Genomic DNA, 23,070 nt, shown 5'->3' on the forward strand with positions numbered 1-23,070 from the left:
CTCGACCAATTATAAAGAGCATTCAGGTTCTTACAGAACGAGCGCAGCAGGGACAAGGCTGAAGAATCCGATGAAGAGCTTGACCCTTTTGCCCCGCATATCTCTAGCACTCCATTCGCTCAGGGGATCAGGATACCTCATGTCCCGCCATTTGACAAAGGCCTGTATAGTCATCTAAGTACCTTGTTAGCCAGCAATGTTGGGTACGAGCTCAGATGTATGCTGTTCCCTGCCACACTCACGGGACCGGCCAAAAACTGGTTATCTAGAGACTTCAAGAAACAATTTAAGGCTATGATTGGCATCAAGCCCGAGGCCTCAGCCTTAACAAATGTCCGACAACAACAAAATGACTCATTGAAGAGTTACCTCAAGAGGTTTAATCTAGAGGTTGCCTGAGCTCGAGATGTCGATGATAGTGATCACCTGATGGCTGTTAGGGCGGGTATACTGCCAGGAAGTCCCCTTTAGGAAGACTTACAAAGGAAACCTATCAGGTCACTAACAGAGTTTAATCGGAGGGGCCAGAGGTTTGTCAATGTAGAAGAGGTGAGGTCAACCTTGAACATGACCTCTCAGCCCAAACTACAATGACAAACGTAAACTCTGCCTCAACCTCGGCGGCCCCAACAACTTCGAAACCCTCTGGGATAACCCTTCTAAAATGAAGAAGACCAAAGGGAATAACCCCGAGGCTGATGGAGGGAAGAAGAAGAAAGGGGACAAATATTTATTTGTATACAAAGTGTATACCGAGCTCAACGAGTCTCGGGAGAATATTTACCTGGATAATGAGAACCAAGTCCCATTCAGATGACCTGACCCCATGAGGAACCAAAAGGCAAAAAGGGATCCAAATAAATATTGTAGATTCCATAGAGATATCGAACACACAACCGATGAATGTCGAAATCTGAAAGATGAGATCGAAGGCTTGATCTCGAGAGGATATTTTGGACAGTACTTCAGGAACCGAAATACCAATCAATCTTTGACAAGCCAAAGGGCAGCAACGAACCCCTCTGACTGATGGAGAGGATGTAATAACCATCTCAGGGGGACCTTATATTGCAGGATTGGGCAGGAATGCCCAAAAGAGATACGTGAATGAGCTCAAGACTGTAGACAGTTCTCCCTACGAACCTAAGCCACGAGCTCCAAAACAGCAGAGGGTTGAGACTCAACCCATAACGTTTACTGAAGAGGGCACGTCACATGTCTAGTTTCCCCATAATGACCCTCTGGTCATAACTCTCCAACTCGCGAAGAAGAGGGTACGCTGAGTCCTGATTGATAACATGAGCTCGGTGAATATCCTTTATAAAACCACTCTAGAAAAGATGGGACTCGTGCTTCACGACCTAAAAGCGTGTGCAACAACATTGTATGAATTTTCAAGAGAAAGGATTGCCTGTATGGGATCCATTGAGCTCCCCGTGACCTTGGGAGACTATCCAATCTCAGTAACCAAGATGATGGAGTTTGTTGTGGTGGACCTCCCATCGGCCTACAATGCACTGCTCGGAAGACCTGCCCTAGTTGGGCTAGGGACAGTATCCTCTGTTAGGCATTTGGCCATTAAGTTCCCGACTTCTAGTGGCTCGGGACGTTGAAGGGGGACCAGCTCGCGGAAAGAGAGTGCTATAGCATCTCCATAAGGGGAAAGAAGCAAACTACTACACAGACACTTGTGGTTATTCAAAACAAAGATGGGGCGATATTCGAGATAGATGAAGAAATCGACCCCAGAATAGAAGAAATGGCTGACCTCGAACCTCTGGAAGAGCTCGAGGAGGTCAAGCTCAAGGAAGTATATCCCACAAAGACGGTGAAGGTGGGTAAGAATCTTTCAAAAGAAACGAAATAGCAATTAATCTGCTTTTTAAAAGAAAACCAGGATGTATTCGAATGGTCACACTCGGACATGGTGGGAATCAGTCCAAATGTCATGAGCCACGCGCTTAACATTGACAAAAGCTTCCCTCCGAAGCAGCAAAAGCGAAGACTCCTGGACGATGATAGAAAGAAGGCCCTCAAAGAAGAAGTTGACAGGTTAAAGGAAAATCAATTCATAGGAGATGCCTTCTATCCTGATTGGATTGCCAATCTAGTGTTGGTTCCGAAGCCCAGCGGCAAATGGCGAACCTGTATCGACTAAAGACTGTTTCCCCCCACCTCAGATAGATCAGCTGATTGTAGATGCCACGGCAGGTCACGACACCATGTCATTCATGGATGCTTATTTTGGATATAACCAGATTGCCATGGACCCACCGGACCAAGAACATACAAGCTATGTAACCGATAAAGGGTTGTGCTACTATAATGTCATGCCTTTCGGGCTCAAAAACGTTGGAGCCACATACCAAAGTGTAACGACCCAAATTCACTAATAAGGCTTAAGGGCCTTGATTAGTATGCCGGGAGGGCATGATGAGAATTATGTGTGATTATTATGATTAAGATGTATGACTATGATTTTAAGCATGTTATATGACTATGTGAATTATATTATGTGATAATTATGATATGTGAATTGTACTGTGTGGGTGCTGTGATACAAACGTGATGCACGTGCCAAGGCGGTCCTAGGAAACTAGATAAAGGTAACTGGTGACTTGGTAACCTGTGTAACCATTAGTAACTATAGAAAGTAACAGGTTTCTTTGGGAAAGTGGTAGAATTGCAAAGTTAGGGAAAGGACAAATAAGCCCTTGAGGTCTAGTTAGTAAGTGATATTAATGGAGGGTTAAAATGGTAATTTGGTAGTAAATAGATGAGTTTGAGCTGAGGGAATAACATATACGTATAATATTTTGGAGAGGGGTTTATGCTGAATGGTGGAAACCTAGAATTAGAACAAAAAGGAGATAGAAAGGAGAAGCAGAAATCTAGACTCTTGGAAGGAGAATCAAGGGATGTCTGATGTTATCAACCAAGTTTAGGCCAAGAAAACTCAGAGGTAAGATTTTGATTATGCTATATCTAAGTTTTAAGTCTGAATTTTAGTTAAGGAAGGTGAATTGAGATAAGTTGGTGGCTGGTTTTATGTAATTTCAGAATTTGGAAACCAAGGGGGAAGAAGGTCAAGAGCTGGAGGTTGAACCTATCACTTAAGGTAAGGTCTCTGTATGTTTATTAGATTTGTTTTGTTAAGGTTTAGGGAGTTTGAAGTGTGGGTTGTGCTTGAATTCAAGCTGTGCATAACTTTTCTGGTTTGAGTTGTCAAGTGGGAATTCAAGAGTGAATCTTAGGATTGAAGGTGTGAGTGAGCTTAGGCATGATGTCTTTGGGTTGTTGTGAGGTTTGTTAGGGGTGTAGAGTTGGTTTTGGGACTTAGGATAGAGTTTGGGGTGAATTGGTGAGGTTGGAGCTCGGGAAAATGCGAAGGAAAACCCAGAAATCTGGGTCTGCGATGGTGTGCCGCGGCACGGCTTTTGCTTGCCGCGGCCTAGGGGTCTCTGGAGGTGGGTGCCGCGGCACAAGGAATGTGGTGCCGCGGCACAAGGCAAATTTCAGGGAGTGATATTTTGCAATTTTTGACCTTTGCTCCGGGGGTTCGGGGGATGTCTCCGGGATGTTGTTCTAGGGTTTTGGGGGTTCCGAGAGTGTGGATTAGGTACCGGGAAGGTAGTCTTGGATTGGTTAATGACAAGGAATATTATATTTGTGTTTGATTAGGACTTTGGAGAAGCTCGGGATAGAGGACCGTGCTTGTGGCTACGTGATATCGGAAACCAGCGAATTGAAAGGTAAGAACACTGCACCCGAATGTATGATTGTGATGGGACTAAGTGCTCCCGAGAATTGTTTTGTGTCATCGTTGGTATTATGCCAAGGGACACGTGTAAGCGGTCTAAGAGTACCGTTCATGAATTTAGCGCATGGGACGCGAATTGGCCACTGGGAGCCAGAAACGAAAGGATAACAGAGGGAGCAGCTTGTGAGCGCTAGCCCTGGTTATCACCTGTGCATTGTGTTATATGAGTTGAAATGCTCTGTATATGAAATACTTGACTATTGATATGCTTGAGTTTATGAGATGTTATAAGTGAGATTGACTTGACAGCTAAATGTGCATGCTCTATTATTGATATATGTTCTTGCTGGGCCTTGGCTCACGGGTGCTTCGTGGTGTAGGTAAGGGTAAGGGCAAGCTGGACCAGGCCTGAGGTGGAGAGCTCCGAGGTGAAATGTACATAGCCAGCCGTTCGATCACCACGGTCGAGGAGTGTGTCAGGACGGAGATTACCTAACCACTCATTTTGCCTTAGTATGGCTGTTGATGTATATAGACTTTGTAACTTTTGTAAATGACTTTTAAACTGTCATTTTTGGGATCCCTTGTACATAAACAATGTTTAGTAATGAAAATGTATCTTTTGAGACCAAAACTCTTTTAACCTTAGTTCCTCTACTATTTGAGTAACACGCTTTTACTTTAAATACTTGATTAGCAAGTTTGGCACATTATAAACACACAGTGTAACGGTCTTGGCTATCCAGGGCGTTACACAAAGGCTGGTGAACAAGATTTTTTTCGAACAAATAGGGAATAACATGGAAGTTTATGTTGACAACATGCTTGTCAAATCCAAACATAACAATAACCATGTGGATGATCTTGCCGAATCCTTTACTGTGCTTCGAAAGTATAACATGAAACTTAACCCACAAATGTGCTCTTTTGGAGTGTCTTCGGGAAAGTTTCTAGGCTTTATAGTAAATGCACAAGGAATAGAGGCTAATCCAGACAAGATCCAGGCATTGATTGATATGCCCTCACCTTAAAAGCATAAGGATGTCCAGAGCTTAACTAGATGGATGGCGGCACTAGGTAGGTTTATTTCGAAATCTACAGACCGTTGTCTTCCCTTTTTCAACCTTTTAAGAGGGGCACAAAATTTGAGTGGTCGGAGGAATGCGAGCTTGCGTTCCAAAACCTAAAGAAGCACCTCGCTGAACCACCAATCTTGTCGAAACCTACCACGGAAGAAATCTTGTACTTATACCTCGCTACAACCGAGCATGCCATTAGTGTCGTGCTCGTTCGAGAAGAAAAGAAAAGAAGGTACAAAAACTAGTGTACTATGTCAGCAAAAGGTTACTGGGGGCAGAATCGAGATACCCATCAATGGAAAAACTGGCTCTCAGCCTGATCCACTCATCTCGAAAATTCCGTCCTTATTTCCAAGCACACCCTATTCATGTGCTAATTGACCAGCCACTACGACAAGTTTTGTCTAAAACAGAAGCCTCTGGAAGATTGTTAAAGTGGGTTGTTGAACTCAGACAATTCGAGATTACATATCACTCGAGAACGACCATCAAGGGACAGGCCCTGGCGGATTTCATTGTCGAGTGTATTGGAGTATCTAACGATGAAGTTGTAACCCCAGCCCGCGAGCTGTGGAAACTTTACGTCGACGGATCCTCCAACGAACATGGATCGGGGGCAGGCATTATACTAATCACCCCATCAAGAAATCAATTCCACTCAGCCATAAGGTTCAACTTCGAGGCATCGAATAACGAGGCTGAATATGAAGCATTACTAATAGGACTTCAAATAGCCAAGGAACTCAAAGCAAAGGCTATACATTGCTATAGTGACTCACAGCTGGTGGTCAACCAAGTTTTGAGGGAATATCAGGCTCGTGGCGTAAAAATGGCTACGTAATTAGAGAAAGCCAAAGCTGCGCTCGAACAGTTCAAATTCTAAGCTATTGAACAAGTTCCCTGAGAACAAAATTCGAATGCAGATGCGTTGGCCAGGCTTGCTACCACCAGCGAGGCCGATACGTTGAACGTGGTCCCAGTAGAATTTCTATCGACTCCCAATATCAACGAGCCCGACGAAAAAGACGTATGCATGATCGACTCTCAACCTACTTGAATGACCCCAATTGTCGATTACCTCGAAACTAGAATTCTCCGACCAGAATAGAAGGAAGCTCGGAAACTGATGTATCAGATCCCGAGGTACACTATTATGGAAGAAAGGTTGTATCGAAGAAGGTATTCTATGCCATTACTCCGATGTGTAACTCCACCCAAGGCAAAGAAAATTATGGAAGAAATTCATGAAGGATTTTGTGGAGAACACACTAGGGGGCATAGTCTATCTGAAAAGGTGATAAGACAAGGATATTTCTGGCCCACATTCAAGGTGGATGCGTTCGAACATGTTAAAAGATGTGATAAGTGCCAGCGCTTTGCCTCAATTTTGCGAGCTCCACCTACTGAACTCACCATGTTGACCTCCCCATGGCCATTTGCGGTGTGGGGAATCGACCTTATAGGATCGCTACCAACAGGCAAAGGCAGAGTGAAGAATGTTGCGGTTGCTGTCGATTATTTCACAAAATGGACCGAGGCCGAACCCCTGTCCACTATTACCTCAAAAAAAAAAATTAGACTTTGTGGTCAAGAATATCATCTGCCGATATGGGATGCCCAAGAAGATAGTATCGGACAATGATACCCAGTTCGACAGTGACCCGTTTACCCATTTCTGGGAGAAGAATGGGATAATAAAAAACTTCTCCCCCATTGCTCATCCCCAATCAAATGGCCCAGTTGGAAGCAGTCAACCAAACCCTAAAAAGATCCATAAAGAAAATGTTGGAGGAGGCAAAAGGAAGGTGGCCCGAGGAGTTACTTCAGGTTTTGTGGGCTTATCGAACCATAACTCGAACTTCAACAGGACATACTCCTTTCTCCCTAGCATATGGATGCAAGGCCATGTTGCCAATTGAAGTAGAAATACCTACAATACGGAGTCATGCCTACAATCAGGCCTCAAACCAATCCCAGCTTGAAGAAAGTCTAGACCTCATTGAAGAAAGACGAGATGAAGCTCAATTGAAAAATGCTGGATACTAGCAACAAGCTACTAGATATTTCAACAAGAGTGTTTGAGATAGAAAATTCGGATTGGGAGATTTGGTGTTAAGATGTGTATTTTTGGCTACATGAGACCCATCTGCTGGAGTACTCAGACCTAACTGGGAAGGACCTTACCAGATCGAGTCTACAATCTGGCCTGGGGTGTATAAATTGGCGAGACTAAACAAAGAGTTGGTGCCGCGAGCTTGGAATGGTGAACATCTACGACCTTATTACCAATTATGTAGGAAGGGTGTTTTGTTGTAACCAAGCTTGTTTATTTTTCAGACCTTTTGCTAATAAAATGTTAAACTTTGCTTAAAAAGTTATTTTCTTTATTTTCTGTTGTATTTTTTTGCAAACTCTCTTAATTCAATAACCTATGGTCACACTCATAGGATATTAAGGGAGCATCAGTGGTATACAATCATACCATAAGTTTGAAAAAATAAATAACATAAAATAAAAATGTCTGGACCATTAACCCGACATAAAAAGTTTTAAGTATACACGTAAATTAATAATGTCTCGATCATTAACCTGACATAAAAGTTATAAGTGTATACGCGAGCTAAAGCTACCTGGATATAACCAGATTCGCGAGCTAAGATAATCTGGTCATAAGAAGACTATAAAAGTTATAACTGTATGGATTAATAACCAAACACGCGAGCTAAAGCTATCTGGATATAACCAGATTCACGAGCTTAGATAGTCTGGTCAAAACCAGACTATAAAAGTTATAAGTGTAAGGATTAGTAATATAGCACGCGAGCTAAATAAGTTTGGAACAAACCAGCTAAAACTAATCAACAAAAAGTTGGAATGTAAATAAACCTACTTCGAATTAAGTCGAGTCCGAGGCTGGAAAATTTTGTAAAAATTAGTTTCGACCTCACAACCTTGAGGAGCTACTCGAGGATGAGAAAAAGTGACTAGAGGAGCAAAATATAACTAAACTACTAAGGTTACATGCCATATAAGTACTTTCGAGTGCATGGTAAGAGTAAATTCTGACCTTGACAATAATGAGGTCGAACATGGATATATCGAGTAAACTGTGCATGAATGCATTGAAACTTAAGCTTAAATCCAACAAGTGTGTTTGCATGAATAAACGAACATAAAAGCAAACCTTTAGTATGAAATTCTTGAAATATTTTGACCCAGAAATGTAAAGCAAAAATATTAAAGTAAAAGCTAAATGTAAAATCAAATGCATAAAAGTTTCCAAGCTAAAAAATTGCGTGCATAAAGATTAAAATTACTGTTTAAATAAAAATAAAATAGCCCTAAAACAAGCTATGTATTGTCTTTTCCCCAAGGGAAAAAATATAAATGTGTTACAAAAATATTTATGGGACACAACCCATGACCTCGCTTCTATGAAGCGAGCACATCCCCGTCAACAGCACCAGACTTCTCCGCTGCCTCCTCTACCTCATCCATGGCATCCTCCTTGTCGAGTTGAGCTTTCCACCTCTTAAGGAATTCATCTTCGAGGTTTTCTAGAAAGCTTGTGTCGAGATCAGCGTTGTTGGCCCAGATACGGTACATGGCCATGTCGACAGCATGATCCTTCTTTTACATAAACTCCTCGAGGAGGCGAGCCTTCTCACCGTCGATTATCTCAAAGGTGGCTTTCTTCTCCTCCTCGAGCTTGGCATTTAGCTCTTCAAGCTCCTTGATTCTGGAGTCTCTCTCCTTGATTTCAGAATCCTTAGCCTCCAGCTTTGACTCGAGCTCAGACATTGTCAAATTCGCAGCCTTAAGCTCATCTGCGAGCATTATCTGGAGGTTCTTCGCCTCCTGAGCATAGGGCAGGCTCGAGTGAACTTCGTTGTTCAGTTTTTAATTAAGCTGAGCAAATGCGGTAAAAGCCTGTACATAAACAAAAATGGGTTAGTAAACATACAGAGTACGTACGAATGAGCAACATGACAAAGTAAAAGGACTTACTGAGGTGAGGAGCTCACTGCCCTTGTCCCAAAGAGTGTTGTTGTCTCGGCAGGATGTGAGAAACTGCCATCGAGGGGCGCCAAGGTTGTTGAAACTTTTCCCAACTCGGGATAGTACATCCGAGACCAGACTGGCTCCGTGTGTCCCCGCAACGTTGTCGATCACATACTCAGGGGCATGGGTCAAAATTGACAACAAGCGTTCCCGTGTGGGAACCTTCTTCTTTGAAGCTGGAGCAGTCTGTTGAGAAGTTTTGATTGTAGGAGGAGGTGGGGGAAGCGAGATCTCGGTGGATACTCTGACATCGGGGTTTGGATCAGCGAATAGGCTCGAGCCATGATTGTCTGAGACAGGAGGTGTTGCCTCGGATTTCTTCAAAATTTTGGAAGGGTTCCCCACTCTTTGCGACGCCCTCAGGCGTTTGCTCTGCTTGGCTGTCGAGCGATGGTTGAGTACATTTTCTAAATTAGACTCCATGTTGCCTGCACATACAAAATTTACACATTAGTGATCGAGCCTAAACTACAAAAAAAGAAACAAGGCTGAAGTCAAAAGAAACCTAACTAGTACTCTCCCCCAAGCTTGTGCTCAGTGACCAAGTAATCCCTCTATCTTCAGAGGATGCTGGGGGAGTCCCTTCCCTATATGTGGGGGATATCCTCGAAAGTTCTCTATATTCATTGGTCCCATATTGAACAGTGACCCCATCCCAAACTTCGTTTAAACTATACATAGTTTGGAATTTGCCTAACCAACTATCGAACCTATGTACCCTATGATCTACCCAGGACCAAACATGAAAGTTATCTCTGGAATACGGGAATACGATCAGGGTGTCGGGTTTGTGATTAAGCATAGAAGGAGACCACATGGCCGAGCTAAGTATTACTTTACCTCCACCACCCGAGCTCGAGGCCTCGTCTTGGGCTTCATTTCCCGAGGTGGGTTTTTTCGTGACGGCGAGCCATAGAGGGACGGGCCCGCGAGCTCGACAAACTCCGTCTCGAGGGGAGCTCTTTTGTGGGAAGTGGCACATGCTCCCACTTGAATTATTTCCGGTAGGCATTGTCGTCCATCGACTGATCTTGCTCCAAGAAACCACAGGCTCGAAGCCGTTCTTCATGGAGAAGATAAGACAGGGATCGTCGACCATACAGATTTTGGAGCAGAGCTGTCTTATGCTCCACCATTGACTCTGTGGGTATGGGACGGTGATAGTTGGCTGAAGAAATGGATGTGTTATTATTTCGAGCTTAGTCATTAATCGAGCAAGAAAAGGAATATGTATGAGTACTTACGAATTCATTGGAATGAGTAGAATTTTGAAGGAGCGAGGTCGTCCATCTAGAAGAAGGCCAGTTTGAAGTTTGGAGGATGGTTCGGCATATCTCGAAGATCCTCTTCTCCTTTGGGTAGCTTGACAAATAGTAGAAGCCATCTCCTCCCCAAGCTTGAGAGGGGTTGCTCTTCAGACAAAATAGATATAGGATCTCTTGAGGTGAGGGTCCTACCCACTTCAGCTCATGGTATAGGGACTTGAAGGCGAATAGAACCCTATAATAATTGGTATGGCGTTGGAATGGGGCGAGCCCAACAAAGTCCAAAAAATCCTTAAAAAAATATTTCAGGGGAAGTAGGGCCCTTACCTTCATATGCTCGCGACTCTAGGCTACGAGCTTAATCTTGCTATCGGGTTTGCCACCACCCAGGGCATAGCAGCTCCGCTCGTTCGGAGTTGCAGGTCGACACATCAACGTGCTGCAGAGCTTTAGGTTGTGGCGAACTAGAATGTTAGAAATTTGGCCCGTTGAAGTGACTGAGCTCCAATACTGCTCAGCCTCGAAGAATTCTTCCCTGGAGGTATGAATGGTTGCAGCTTGAGAAGTATAGGGGCGATCTAAAGGGTCCTCCATCAGCGAAAAGGAAAGATCACCAGGATCGTAAGCAATGGTGACTTTGAGTTTGGGATCAAGTGGGATAGGTCTGATCTCGGGGTCTGGATCTGGATAAATCGCGACTCGGAGTTTTTTCCTTTTTCTTTCCTCGATCTCATCAATCTGACGTCGTAAATGGGCTCTAATGTCCTCTTGTTTGCACCTCACGTGGTGTTCGCGTATCATTCGCTAGTTCTGAGTGAAGGGAGACTCTGTACTGGGAGTTGATGGAGAATAAGGAATTGTGAGCACTGACCCCCACCGATTCTCAGAGTTCTGCGACATCTAGCAAGAAATGAAAGGGTGAGGGCCAGGTATACAAGAAATCAGAGTATAATTTTGGTGATTTGAGCTTGAAAGCCTGAGATCATGGAGTAAGCTCAATCGAGACCGAGGTCTCGAAATGACATATCGAATTCGAAGATAATCCCCCGAACTATTGTAAGGTTCGGACTTCGAGCGTATACTTAACGCGAGAGTGGGAAAGTTTGGATTCATTTTAGGAATCTCGGATTTTCAGGGATAAAGTTGAAGGTTACCCAAAAAGGTGATAATTTTGGGATTTATGCAATTAAAAACCCTAATTCAGAACCCCCATTTCTTGGCTTACACGATACACTACCTATAATCTGAAAAGAAAAAAAAAACCCTTATGTTCGTATTTTCTTGCACTAAATCTGGGTTTTAGAACTATGTTGTCAAATACTTTGAATCAAAAGTATGCATTCATATGGGGATGAAGTGTGACTAAAACTACCAATTACAACATGCATTTATATGGGGATGAAGAACGTAAAAATGCATGAAGAGATAAAAGAACAAGAAACTTACACACGGTGGCTGGCGGATCAGTGAGATTGATGACTGTAGGAGCGGTTGCAAGAAAGCTCTCACGGAGTCGAAAATGCCAAGGTTGTTATGTCTCTTCGGTTTGGAGAACATGCAAAAAGGAAATGAGAGTTTACAACTCTGGTTTTTTCTTTTTCTCTGAAAATTGGAATGTAAAATGAAGATGATGAAGGAGGAGAGAGATCTCATATATATGACCCCATGGGATGTCAAGGGTCGACTATATCTAGGCCTTTAGTTTGATCTTGAGTGTGATCTGATGGATGGGGGTCAAACGTGACAATGGCAGCAAAAATCTGAATGCGAAAAGACGTGGACGTGTTGGAAATGTACTCTCAAGTACTTTGTTTGAGCAATCCGTGGCTGACGCATGTCGACACTCGAGTGCAGTAGGTGGCCCGATTTTCGAAGGTGGCAGTTCAAAAGTTTCCTTCTCATAGGATTCGAATTGATACTTTTGAGGGGCCAAAATGTTACACCCTGATTTCGAAAGTGGAAATCTTGATCTCGAAATTCAGGCTCGTAAGGTGTAAGCTCGAAATCAACATAGTCGTCATGTAATCAACATTAATGAGAAAGTCAAAGACAATCTCGCTGAGCAGTAAATGTGACAACATCAAAATTAGTGAGCTTGGAAACTACGTATTTTTAGAGGTGTTCCTATGTCATAAGTTAGGCTCGAAGCTCACGATGGAAATAGCTCAACACTTGTAAAAATCTCCTGATTCAGTTCCTACCATCAGGCAAGACAGTTCGAGCTCGAGCGTTGTAAGCTATTGTAACGTCCTACGTTTTTGGGTACCTTTAAACGACTCGGGTCGGGATTTTTCCCTCGGGTTAAGAATATTATTTTAAATAATATTATATTTTGTTTGTAAGTATTCCATTAGTTATTGCTAGCCAAAATATGAATTTTGTGATTTTAAAAGTCAAGATAAGAATTTCGGTCCTGGACCGACATAGAAACCCTGATCGGGTAAAAATCTCGGAAAATAAAATGAAAAATCATGGCAATTATATTTTGGGCATAAAATACATTCATAAAAGTTAAAGTTTGGTCAAAAATAATAAACCTAAAAGAAAATGGAAATTTTAGGGCATTTTGTGTTAAATGCCTAATTTTACCGAAATGGGGAATTTTATTCCATGAATGGATCTTAGGTTAAATTTTACTATGTGATTAATTAAATTAAATGTGAGAGACATTTAATTTAATTAATTAATATTAAGTTTGGTGATTAAAACTTAATAAGAGTGAAAAAAGGTGTCAAAAGCCAATTTGGACTTTTCTTCTTATGAAACCTTTATTAAAAAAAAATTAAAAAAAAATGAAATGATCATATATGGCAAAGGGTGGCCGGCCATGTGGTGTTTTAGAGTGGTGTGAACCCAAATTTTTATAAAATTTAAATCCCATTTAATTAAGAAGTCAAGTGGGCAAATGGGAGGAAAACACTTGAGTGTTTTTGAGATAAATTAGATAGTATATAGCTCTTCCATCCCTCCCCAACCGACCACACCACCCTCTCTCATTCACTCATCTGATTTTTTAGACCATTCAAAGTGTTCTCTCAATATTCAACCTCAAGAACACCAAGGAAAACTTGGAGGCTAAGTCTTGGTCTAGGAAGTATTTTCCCTAAGGTAAACCTTCACTAATCTAGGCTTTTGTAAAGTTTTAAGCTTAGAGTTTCAAATAGCTAATTAACTATGTTGTTGGGGGAAGTTGGTTAGGGTTTTTGAAAGGTTTTGGAGGAGCCAAAGCTAATAGGAAGGTCCAAACCTTAAGCAAGAACACCAAAGAGGTAAAAAGTTTACTTTTGATGATTTTATTGTAGGGTTTTTAGTTTTAAGCATTATTTTGTATATCTAATGCTTAAAGTTTCTTGTTGGTGATGTAATAAGGTTATGGTAGTTGTTTAATAATTTTTATGATGCATGTGTATTGATTTTTGAAAATGGGAACCAAAACCCCCAAGGGTTTTGTAGGATACCCTAAAACAAAACATGTTTTGAGCTGTGACTTCCAAGGGGTCAAGCAGCCACTGTATATTGGTTTTGTAAAATTTAATTGTACTGTGATGTTGTTGATATTGAGTACATAAAATTGAGCTTTTGAAACACAAAAAAATGTTTAGAAATGAGTAAGTTATGCTATTTCAAAGTTTAGGTAAAAAACTGTTTTTTCGTATTCTTATTTTCGGAACCAAGTTTGGACAGCCACTGTATAGGGAAAATGAACCCAGTTTTTTCTAAAATTTTGTGGACATATTACTGGCATAACCTATTATTCCACTGTAAAATTTGGTAAGAAAATATTGAACGGTTTGAAAGTTATTAACTGTCAAAGTTTGGGAAAAATAAGGACTTGAAAATAAGGTCATTTTTACCTCATTGTTGGAAAATGATTTCACCAATCAAAAATGCTCATTTTGACCTAAGATTTTACAAAGACCTAAATGGCATAACAAAAATGGAATTGGGAAATTTTGGTAACAATTGGGTAAGTAAATTTCAAGTTATGAACTAACGAAGTATGTAGTTAAAAATGTGAAAAATAGGTTTTTCACACTTAGTGTAAAAATGAGATTTTGGAACATAAGGTAAAAAGTAAAATTTTGCTTATTTCAATATATAAATTGGTAAGTCTTGAAATCATATTTTCACTAAAATTACCCCTTTGAGTTTAAATGAATTATTTTTCTAGTAAGTAAAAATTGATTAATTGCTTTTGGAAAATTAATTAGTCAAGATGAGAAATTTATAACGGTTTTCCTAATTAAGACAAATTAGGCAATTTTCTTAAAACGGTTTTTAGATATTAAAACCTTAAGAAAAATAAAAGGAAAATTTAAAGAGTTTATTTTCTTTAAAAATAATTAAGGAATTTATTTGTATTTTCTGGATATAATACCGGCTAAAATCTTACATATTTTAACCGACTAGTCGAAAGTGCGGGTTAATAGCGATACCTTGAAAGAATAAGATTTTTAGCGGGTTGTGGGGAAATACCATTGTGATACCCGAGCCTAGGTATCGAGACCTTAGGATAGGTCTCCCCGAGACTTAGGGTTTAGTCTCGAATATTTTGTATGACTTTCCTTAATAGGTTGAAAACCAAATAAGGATTATAAATCCTTACAAATGACTTTTATTAAAATGACCAAACTGCCCAAAATAATAATAATGAATTATGAGTGCCATAATTAATCCGAGTATACTGTATGGATAACTACAGTATTAGCTAAGCATAACTGAACTCAACGTTGGAGGGTGAAAACCTGCTGAGCGCTAAGGACTCCAAGTAAGTCAACTTATATTGTATGGCTGCAACATGAAATGATTATTGTCTTGTATGTTAGTATAGGGATACATGCATATATATAGGCTGTCATAGAAAGTTGCTTAGAGACATTAGTCTAGTGAGTGCTGAATTAGAAAATATGAACGGTAGAAGTCCGTCATATCCTAGACGGTTGATCCCCGTCACACTGCTTGATTTTATTTATGTCCGGTTCATTACCGCGACGAGTGGCCATGAGATGAGGATAAGCTGGTTAAACCTAGGGGCGCCAAGATAAATGGGACCTAGGGGCCCTCATGCTTACTTAATCATTGGACGGTTAGAATCCGAGCAAGTGCTCTGATAAGTTATTCCCGGATAGCAGCCGTGAATATTGGCCATTCAGTGAGAGTGCCTAGAGATACTAGGGGTTGCCAAGATTGAGTGAGGCTGAACACCCTAGGGGCAACTGCTCACCAGCACCACTGATTAACATAGAAGTCTCCGTAAAACCGTGTAAATTGGATTACACTCGTGAATAAGTAGAGATGCCCTAGGTAACACGATAGTTACCCTTGATGAGAATATTTATTGGCTAGATCTTAGTGTGGGGACTCGATTCTCTTTTATAGATTAGCAATTATGTTGGAGGACGCGTTACGCATGAATTGTTGGAAATTGTCGAGCGTTGGTCTCGAATTATGTTGTGATATAATATATCTGCTTGCTCTGGGATTTTCTGAGTGCAGGGATATAATTGTTGGTAAGATATATTTGTGATATAATATATCTGCTTGTTCTGGGATTTTTCTGAGTGCAAGATTTTTATCTAGAAATGAATTAACTTATCCTTGGTTATCAGGCATGACCATAAGTTTGCCAGGACGCTTTAGCGTTCTTGAAATTGATTGTGTAGGGTCCGGATGGGTCCGGATCCCTATTTCTCTATCTGCTTTGTTTGAAAGTTGATCTTACTAAGCGTTTTCGCTTACCTAGTTATTTCATGTTGTAGGTAAGTGCAAGGGCAAGGCAGAGCAGTGAGCGCTGGAGTCTTCCTTGCAAATGTACATGTGGACCGACCTTTTGGGAAGCCTTTTTATTTTTGGAAATGTTGTGTAATTTTCCTAAACTAGGCTCACTCTAATCTTTATAAAACATGTTTGTAACTAAATGTTAAGTATGGCCATACGACTTTTTAAAAAGTTTTTTTTCTATGGGTTTTTGAGACATTTTGTTAAATGAAAACATTTATATTTCCGCATTATCGAGTCTTGAAAATTCGGGTCGTTACAGTTGGCTCAGAGAGGATTATATCGACAACATTACTCGTTAGGAACATAGGGGAACCAAGGTGTCGAGCTCGGAAGTCTCGAAGGTGTGTGAGCCTAGTGTCTAAGCTCGCAAGCTGTGTGTGAACATGTGTTATTGTTGTAAAATCCCTATGTTTAAGGGATCAGATGTAATCTGTTATTAAGTCCCAAATATCATGGGATATATACGTGTATGTAGTAACTGTGTGCATTTAATTTCATTTATTTAATTGATTTGTAGAATAATTCCCCGAAATATATGAGAAGAGATTCAGTAAACCACTTTATAAACAGAGTGGAACAATTCATTTGTAAGGACTGAAAAACTGGTACTGGGAAAACTATGTATATTTGCTTCCAGAAAGCTTTAGGAGAATCCCAAAAGAGTGAATAACATAGACTCGTTGACTAGGCAGATTTTAACTGCTGAATCACGTAAAAAATCTTGTGTATACTATTTGTTTCCTTAGGTATATTTTGTTTAATTTCTCTACTTTTCTAAGTTTACAAAATACGGTGCCATCACATTGAATTAATACATTTATTATTGAGTTCTCTATTGTTCTGATTAATTGTTTATTGCTTTTAGTTTATTGAATTATATATTCATTATTCATCAAATCAATTAGAAATAAAGATTGATTCTTGGTAATTAGTATCAATCCTTGTGGGAACGATACTCTACTTACTATTTTATTTCTTGTTTGCGATTGCGTACATAATTTCCACAACAAGTTTTTGGCAGCGTTGTTGGGGACTGTATCATTAATATCAACATAGTTGATTTTTATTCTAACTTAGTTTTTTTATTTAATTTATGTTTATTTTTTGTGTTCGACTTGCGGGGTAAATAAAAAATGCTCCATCAGAATTACATCGTGAGATTTTTCCAACAACACAATAAGCCATTTTACTCCGCTTAGGGGAGATTTAATGAATTGGTGGTGAGATTTCATCACTGTTGGGTTTTATGCCCTTATAAAACCATGTTGGACATGTAACAAGATTTCATATTGTCAATAAAAGTAGTAGAAATCACTTAGTTTGATAACCGTGTTGCTTGCTTGTTTTATGCCATGATTGTTGAAATAATACAAACATTTATAAAATCTCGAACATATGGATAGTTACAATTATAGTGACTACATCACAGTGGATTTTAATTGTAATTATATGTTCAAAAGAATAAGTCCTAAGATTAGATCAGTGCATTGGATTTTCACTGATTAGGAAATCTACGATATGATCTACTTAACATTCAGGATGTGATGTATTGTCCAAGGCATTGACCAAGTAGATAAGATCGTATGTATTTGGTTACATCGGACAGGGAATAATATTGATTATTGATTGATAAATAAGTATCGTTGTTATCAAATCTAATCAATGTCACTACGTCGACCATAGATTAAGTCGATCTTAATTCTAAGTGATAATATTATGCTAATTATATTATTTAAATCTTTTGACTTGTTCATTACCAGCTTACCCTACTGTCTAGCCCATACTTACATCTTGGAGATTTAGTAGTTTAATTGAGTGGTAGTATTATTCATAGATATGAAATCTATAACTTCTGCATGAGAAGTGAAAAGATGATTTCCTTAATTGCTTTGTTCAAAAGGTTAAATGATTAAGTTCAAGGAAATATCATTTATAAGGAACTCAGTAGGAGTTAAGGATAAAATACTGATGAGGGGTAAAATGGTAATTTGCACCTAGCTCGTTAGTAAGTCATCGATAAAGGATTGGCTTACTGTAGTGGTTATAACAATGGATAACGTACGTATTTATGATTTGGAAAATACGTTCAAGAGTTCAATTTTGAGTCTAATGTGGAGTCACGAGGAATTAATAAGGTAGTGAAATTATTCGTAAATAAATTCACGGTAACTTATTGGAGTTTGATTTCATGAATCCATGGTCCCCGCATCACCTTTGAGTAAATCATCTAGAATGTCAAATTTAATTGATTTAATTATCAATTAGGATTTTTAAAGTTAACTAGGTCAATTTCGGAAAATTTTACAGAGATATGAGATTTAGATAATAAAAGATAATCTTTGGGTAAATTTATTATTATTGATAAATTGGTGTCAATATAAATAAATAATACTGAATCAAGTTTCAAATTATAATTAGTTAATTTGAATAAGAATTTAATTAATTAATTAAAAAAATAAAATGTTTTGAATTTAGGCCCAATTGGAATTTAAATTCAAAACAAAGAGATTAGGCCTAAGTCCATTTGTGGGAGCTCAAGACTTTTATTTGTTGTTTATTATTTTTAATTAATTTAAATAAAGCCCATTAAGTTGCATATATAAAGAATATGATATCTAGGGTTTTCATAAGTCAGTCTCAGTTGATTCATTGGGTAAGTGAAAACCTTAATAATCTAATCATTTCTTTGACACTATCTCTTTTTCTCTTCTAGATCACTGTCTCATATGTTGAGAACCAGCTCACACTAGTTCTAGGTTGATCAAATGCTTAGTGAGGAAGACTGTGGTGTTGATCTAGTTCAATCTCTTGATAATACTCTGCTACATAAAGGAATCAAGGGTTAGAGAAATTGAAGAAAGGAATTGTTCCAATTCCACTACGTAATGAAAGTTTTTACTTTACTCTGTATTTGTATCAATTTCATAGGAGCATGCTCTAGGAATTTTCATGTTTGTTTGATAATGTGTAAATTACATGAATATAAATGAAGATCCTGCAATTTGTATTTCCTACAATTGGCCTCAAAGCCATATGTGCATCCTTATTTCAGCTCAAGTACAACTGGCAAGTAAACGCACGGAAATAGTGGCCAATGAATCCAGGTATTCTCCATGAAGACAGCACGGTCCCCAAGGTGATGGCACGAGCTGGGGTGTATAAAGTGATAGGCACGAACTTATAATATGTGTAAGGCCTAACACCAATGGCACGAGCTCATAGTATAATCAGCTCGGGGCACACTAAAGATCTAGCGTATCCTTGGATCACTAAGAACCTGAACACGCTATATAATCGTGCATGGCTAGACATGGCATGTCTGCGGATCCATGAAAACCCGGACACGTAATATAATCGTACATGGTCATGCAGGGCATGTCCGCATGTCCCTAAGGATCCAAGATCAGTTTTATTTCTTGATCAAACCATACCTTAGGATAAATTGGAATATTTATAAAAGTGTAATACAGATAAAAATAGGTGTTTAGGTCACGTGATGACCCGAAGACTTGTCCAAGGATTTTCTCTATAAATACTGAGATCTTGGATAGAAGGAAAGGAGGTTTTTTTTTCTGTAATGCAAAAACTCTGTCAAAATTGAGAGAGAAAAATAGTAATAATATAGCCTCGTGGACTAGGTGGATTTTAACCACTGAACCACGTAAAAAGGACTAGTGTTCTTGGGAATTCTCCTTTATAAATTTATGGAGAGTCCTTTTTCTTATTACAGTTTATCATTAAGCACTAATTCATCCCAGTTATTCTCTTAATTCACTGTTGGCGAAAAACCGCGTCAACAGTTTGGGGCTTTCAATGAGAGCTGCAGATTAGTGCTTTCGTCAAAATCCCAATCAAAGTTCATCATGGTGGTCACTCGATCGAGACACGGCAATGAGATGGAACAACCTGGTGGGCAGGAGGCTCGCCATGCCTCTGTTTCTAGTGAGCATAGACCTGAAATCCAGCAACGGTTGTGGAAGCACCAATGGGTCATGGCGATACCAGAAGTTCAGCGTCACTGCCTCTTAATCCAAACCTCGATTACTTGACTGCTGTAGAGATGGAGAATATCCAGTTAAGAATCCATCTGGCCAAGGCAAACAAGCAAATTGATGAAGTTTTGGCTCGGTTACCCCATCTTCCAGCTGACGTTAATGTTGCAAAGAGGCAAGGTGGATCTCATAAGTCCCGCAGGAATGACCAATCCAAACCAAGTCGGTCAGGCAAAACTGCCACTCCAAGTTCTGTGCCCATGGCACAAGATCACCAAAATACTCAGCCTAATGGCCCTCCCAGGGGTCATCGACAAGTCATCTCGTCGGTTAGGACCTCGACCCTAAGTTCAATACCACCATCGTATGCGCCATGAAACTCCCAAGGCAACCCATGGGGAAGGTCTGGGGAAAGCTCGCAAAGACAGCATGTTCTAGCCAACCCTCCTGCGTCTCAATCAGATCGCCAGATGTAGAGAGTTAGAAATGGTGGAGCAAAGCAACTGAGGGCTAATTTGGTTTGTCCTGACGGGACAAGAATTGCCTCGCCAGTTAGGCATCCCCCATCACCCATAAGACATTAAACACCGCCTCGTTCTGCGCAAAATGTTCCTGCTTATGGGGACAATAGGAGAATTCCTCCTCCCGCTGCCCCTACTTATGTCCCGCAGATGCGCGTCAGTGATCCAAATCCTCAGCCTCAACTGCGAGCACTGAGTTTCACTAATAGGAGTTATTGGATCGGGAACCATCGAAATGGCAGATCCAATGCGGACCTGAGAAATCGCCTGAGTTCAGCTCAGAGTCCTCAGTTCAATCCACAGCATGATTTGCAAGATCGCCTAAATTCGCAGAGGAGAAATTCAATCCAAAACGAAGGAGCCAGTTACACTCATCAAGAGGGAGGTTCTTTTTAAGTACGTGATAACGGGAATGTCCCACCAAACCAAGCTCGAGCTTGGAGGGAAAACAACCCGTCGAACGCGTACGGTAGGACGAGAGCTGTGGAACAGCCCTAGAATAACCAAGGAATCAAAGACCAAACCCTTAAAAGGTTAGCCCACATGGAGGAGCTGATGAAAAGACTCCTATCAGAAAAGGAAAAAGATGAATATGATTCAGGGGATGAGCTCAAGCTTTTCGCCCTAAACATTGCAGCAACTGCATACCCAACAGGTTTCAGGATGCCCCATTTATCAAAATTTGATGGAGATGGAGATCCATCTGACCATTTGGGGATGTTCAACACCCTGATGATGGCCCACAACATTGAGCCCGAGCTAAGGTGCCTAATATTCCCTTCGACTTTGATTCGGGTGGCTAGGAAATGATTCAAACACTACAAAATACACTTTATCAGCTCATGGAAGAATTTCTCTGTTGATTTCAAGAGAGCTTTCAGGGCTTCTCAGGCAACTCGGATTAAGGCCGACTCCCTTACAAATGTAAAGCAGCAGCCCGGAGAACCTTTGAAAGCATACCTCCGTAGGTTTGCCAAAGTTGCCGCACGAGCTAGAGATGCCGACGAGAGTTCTAAGCTCATGGCAATGAGGACGGAAATCCTTGTGGGAGGCAACCTATGGCAGGAACTATAGAGAAAGGGAGTTAACACTGTGGATGAGTTCCTGAACTAAGCTCAAAGTGGATTAACCTAGAAGAGGCGCGAGCTTCTGTGGTGGGGACTAGCCAATTCTCTGTTCAACCCGTTGGAGGGGCGACAAATGTGGCTGGTGCTACAGCTCAAACCGCTACCCAGAATAACCAAGGGGGTAATAAAAGAAAGGGAAATAGTGAGGGTGACCAGAGCAGTTTAAAGAAAAACAAATCCATGGAGAAGTTTAAATCGGTGATTGCAACTTATACCGACCTCACGGATACTAGAGGGCGCATCTTCTTGGCAAATTCTGGTCACCTTCCGTGGGAAAAACCAGAGTCGTTAAAGAATCAAAGGGCGAAAAGAGATCCCTCAAAATTCTATCCATTCCACAATGATATCGGTCATAATACTGATGATTGCAGACAACTAAAGGATGAAATCGAGACTCTCATCAGGGCAGGACCCTTGGCTCAGTACGCCCGGAATCGAGTGACTTCCAGACAGCCCGTTGGAAAAAACATTCCATCAGCTCCAGAGGCTCCAATGAATCAAAATGGAGATCAGGTGAATCAAGACAACCCTCCTCCGATAACGGGAGGAGATATAGCAACCATTTCTGGAGGTCCTCATGTGGCAAGTACGAGTAGAGGTGCCCAGAAGAGGTATATCGATGAGCTAAAATCCCACAACGGAGTGGAATTTGTTCTGGGACTGCGATCATCAAAGCATCAGTGATTGGAGAAGCAACCAATCACTTTTACGAAGGAAGATGCCAGTTATGTCCAGTTCCCACATAACGACCCTCTGGTCACAACGATCCAGCTTGCCAAACGGAAAGTTAGGAGGACACTAGTAGATAATGGGAGTTCTGTGAATCTACTCTCTAGGTCTACCTTAGAAAAAATGGGGTTGTCTGTAACAGACCTGAAGGCAACTTCCATGATTCTGTATGGATTCTCTGGTGAGGGGTCAGCGGCCATTAGGAAAATCGAGCTAGTGGTAACGATGGATGAAGGTCCACGAACTGTCTCCAAGCTCCTGGAATTTGTGGTCATCGATTGTCCAGCAGCCTATAATGCGATCTTAGGTAGCCCTGCGTTGATAGCGTTTGAAGCCATGACCTCTATCCGTCACCTAGCAATTAAATTCCCCTCCTCTGCAGGAACATGCACTGTTAGGGGTGATCAACTCACCGCCAAGGAATGCTATAGCATTTCCACTAAGGGAAAGTCACAACCCGGGCAACAGACAATGACAGTAAGCGATGGAGGCAAGGAGTCCCAGGAGACAGAAGCTGCTCCCGGGATGGAAGAACCTCAAAAAGCCAAAGGTAGAGACATCACCCCAATTGATGATATCGATTCCCAAATAGGTGAGGATAAGTCAGAGCTCCAGGCTATCGAGGAGCTCGAAGAGGTAAATATAGATCCCCAGGATGCCTCGAGAATCGTTAAAATTGGGAAAAATCTCGATGATGGTAGAAAAAAGGAGCTTGTAAAATTATTGCAAGAGAATCTAGATGTATTCGCCTGGT

At 40.7% G+C, this 23,070-nt stretch overlaps 2 long non-coding RNA genes across 2 annotated transcripts; both read left to right on the forward strand.

The window, feature by feature from the left end:
• The first annotated feature begins 3,381 nt into the window (after window positions 1–3,381).
• LOC133805114 (uncharacterized) lies at window positions 3,382–4,384 on the forward strand. The gene is made up of 2 exons (XR_009878844.1): window positions 3,382–3,752; window positions 4,141–4,384. It is a non-coding gene; the product is annotated as an uncharacterized LOC133805114 (long non-coding RNA).
• An 8,974-nt stretch (window positions 4,385–13,358) lies between these two features.
• LOC133805405 (uncharacterized) lies at window positions 13,359–16,140 on the forward strand. The gene is made up of 2 exons (XR_009878953.1): window positions 13,359–13,435; window positions 15,926–16,140. It is a non-coding gene; the product is annotated as an uncharacterized LOC133805405 (long non-coding RNA).
• The last annotated feature ends 6,930 nt before the right edge of the window (window positions 16,141–23,070 follow it).

The sequence above is a fragment of the Humulus lupulus genome, chromosome X, assembly GCF_963169125.1.
Source record: "Humulus lupulus chromosome X, drHumLupu1.1, whole genome shotgun sequence".
Classification (NCBI taxonomy): Eukaryota; Viridiplantae; Streptophyta; class Magnoliopsida; order Rosales; family Cannabaceae; genus Humulus; species Humulus lupulus.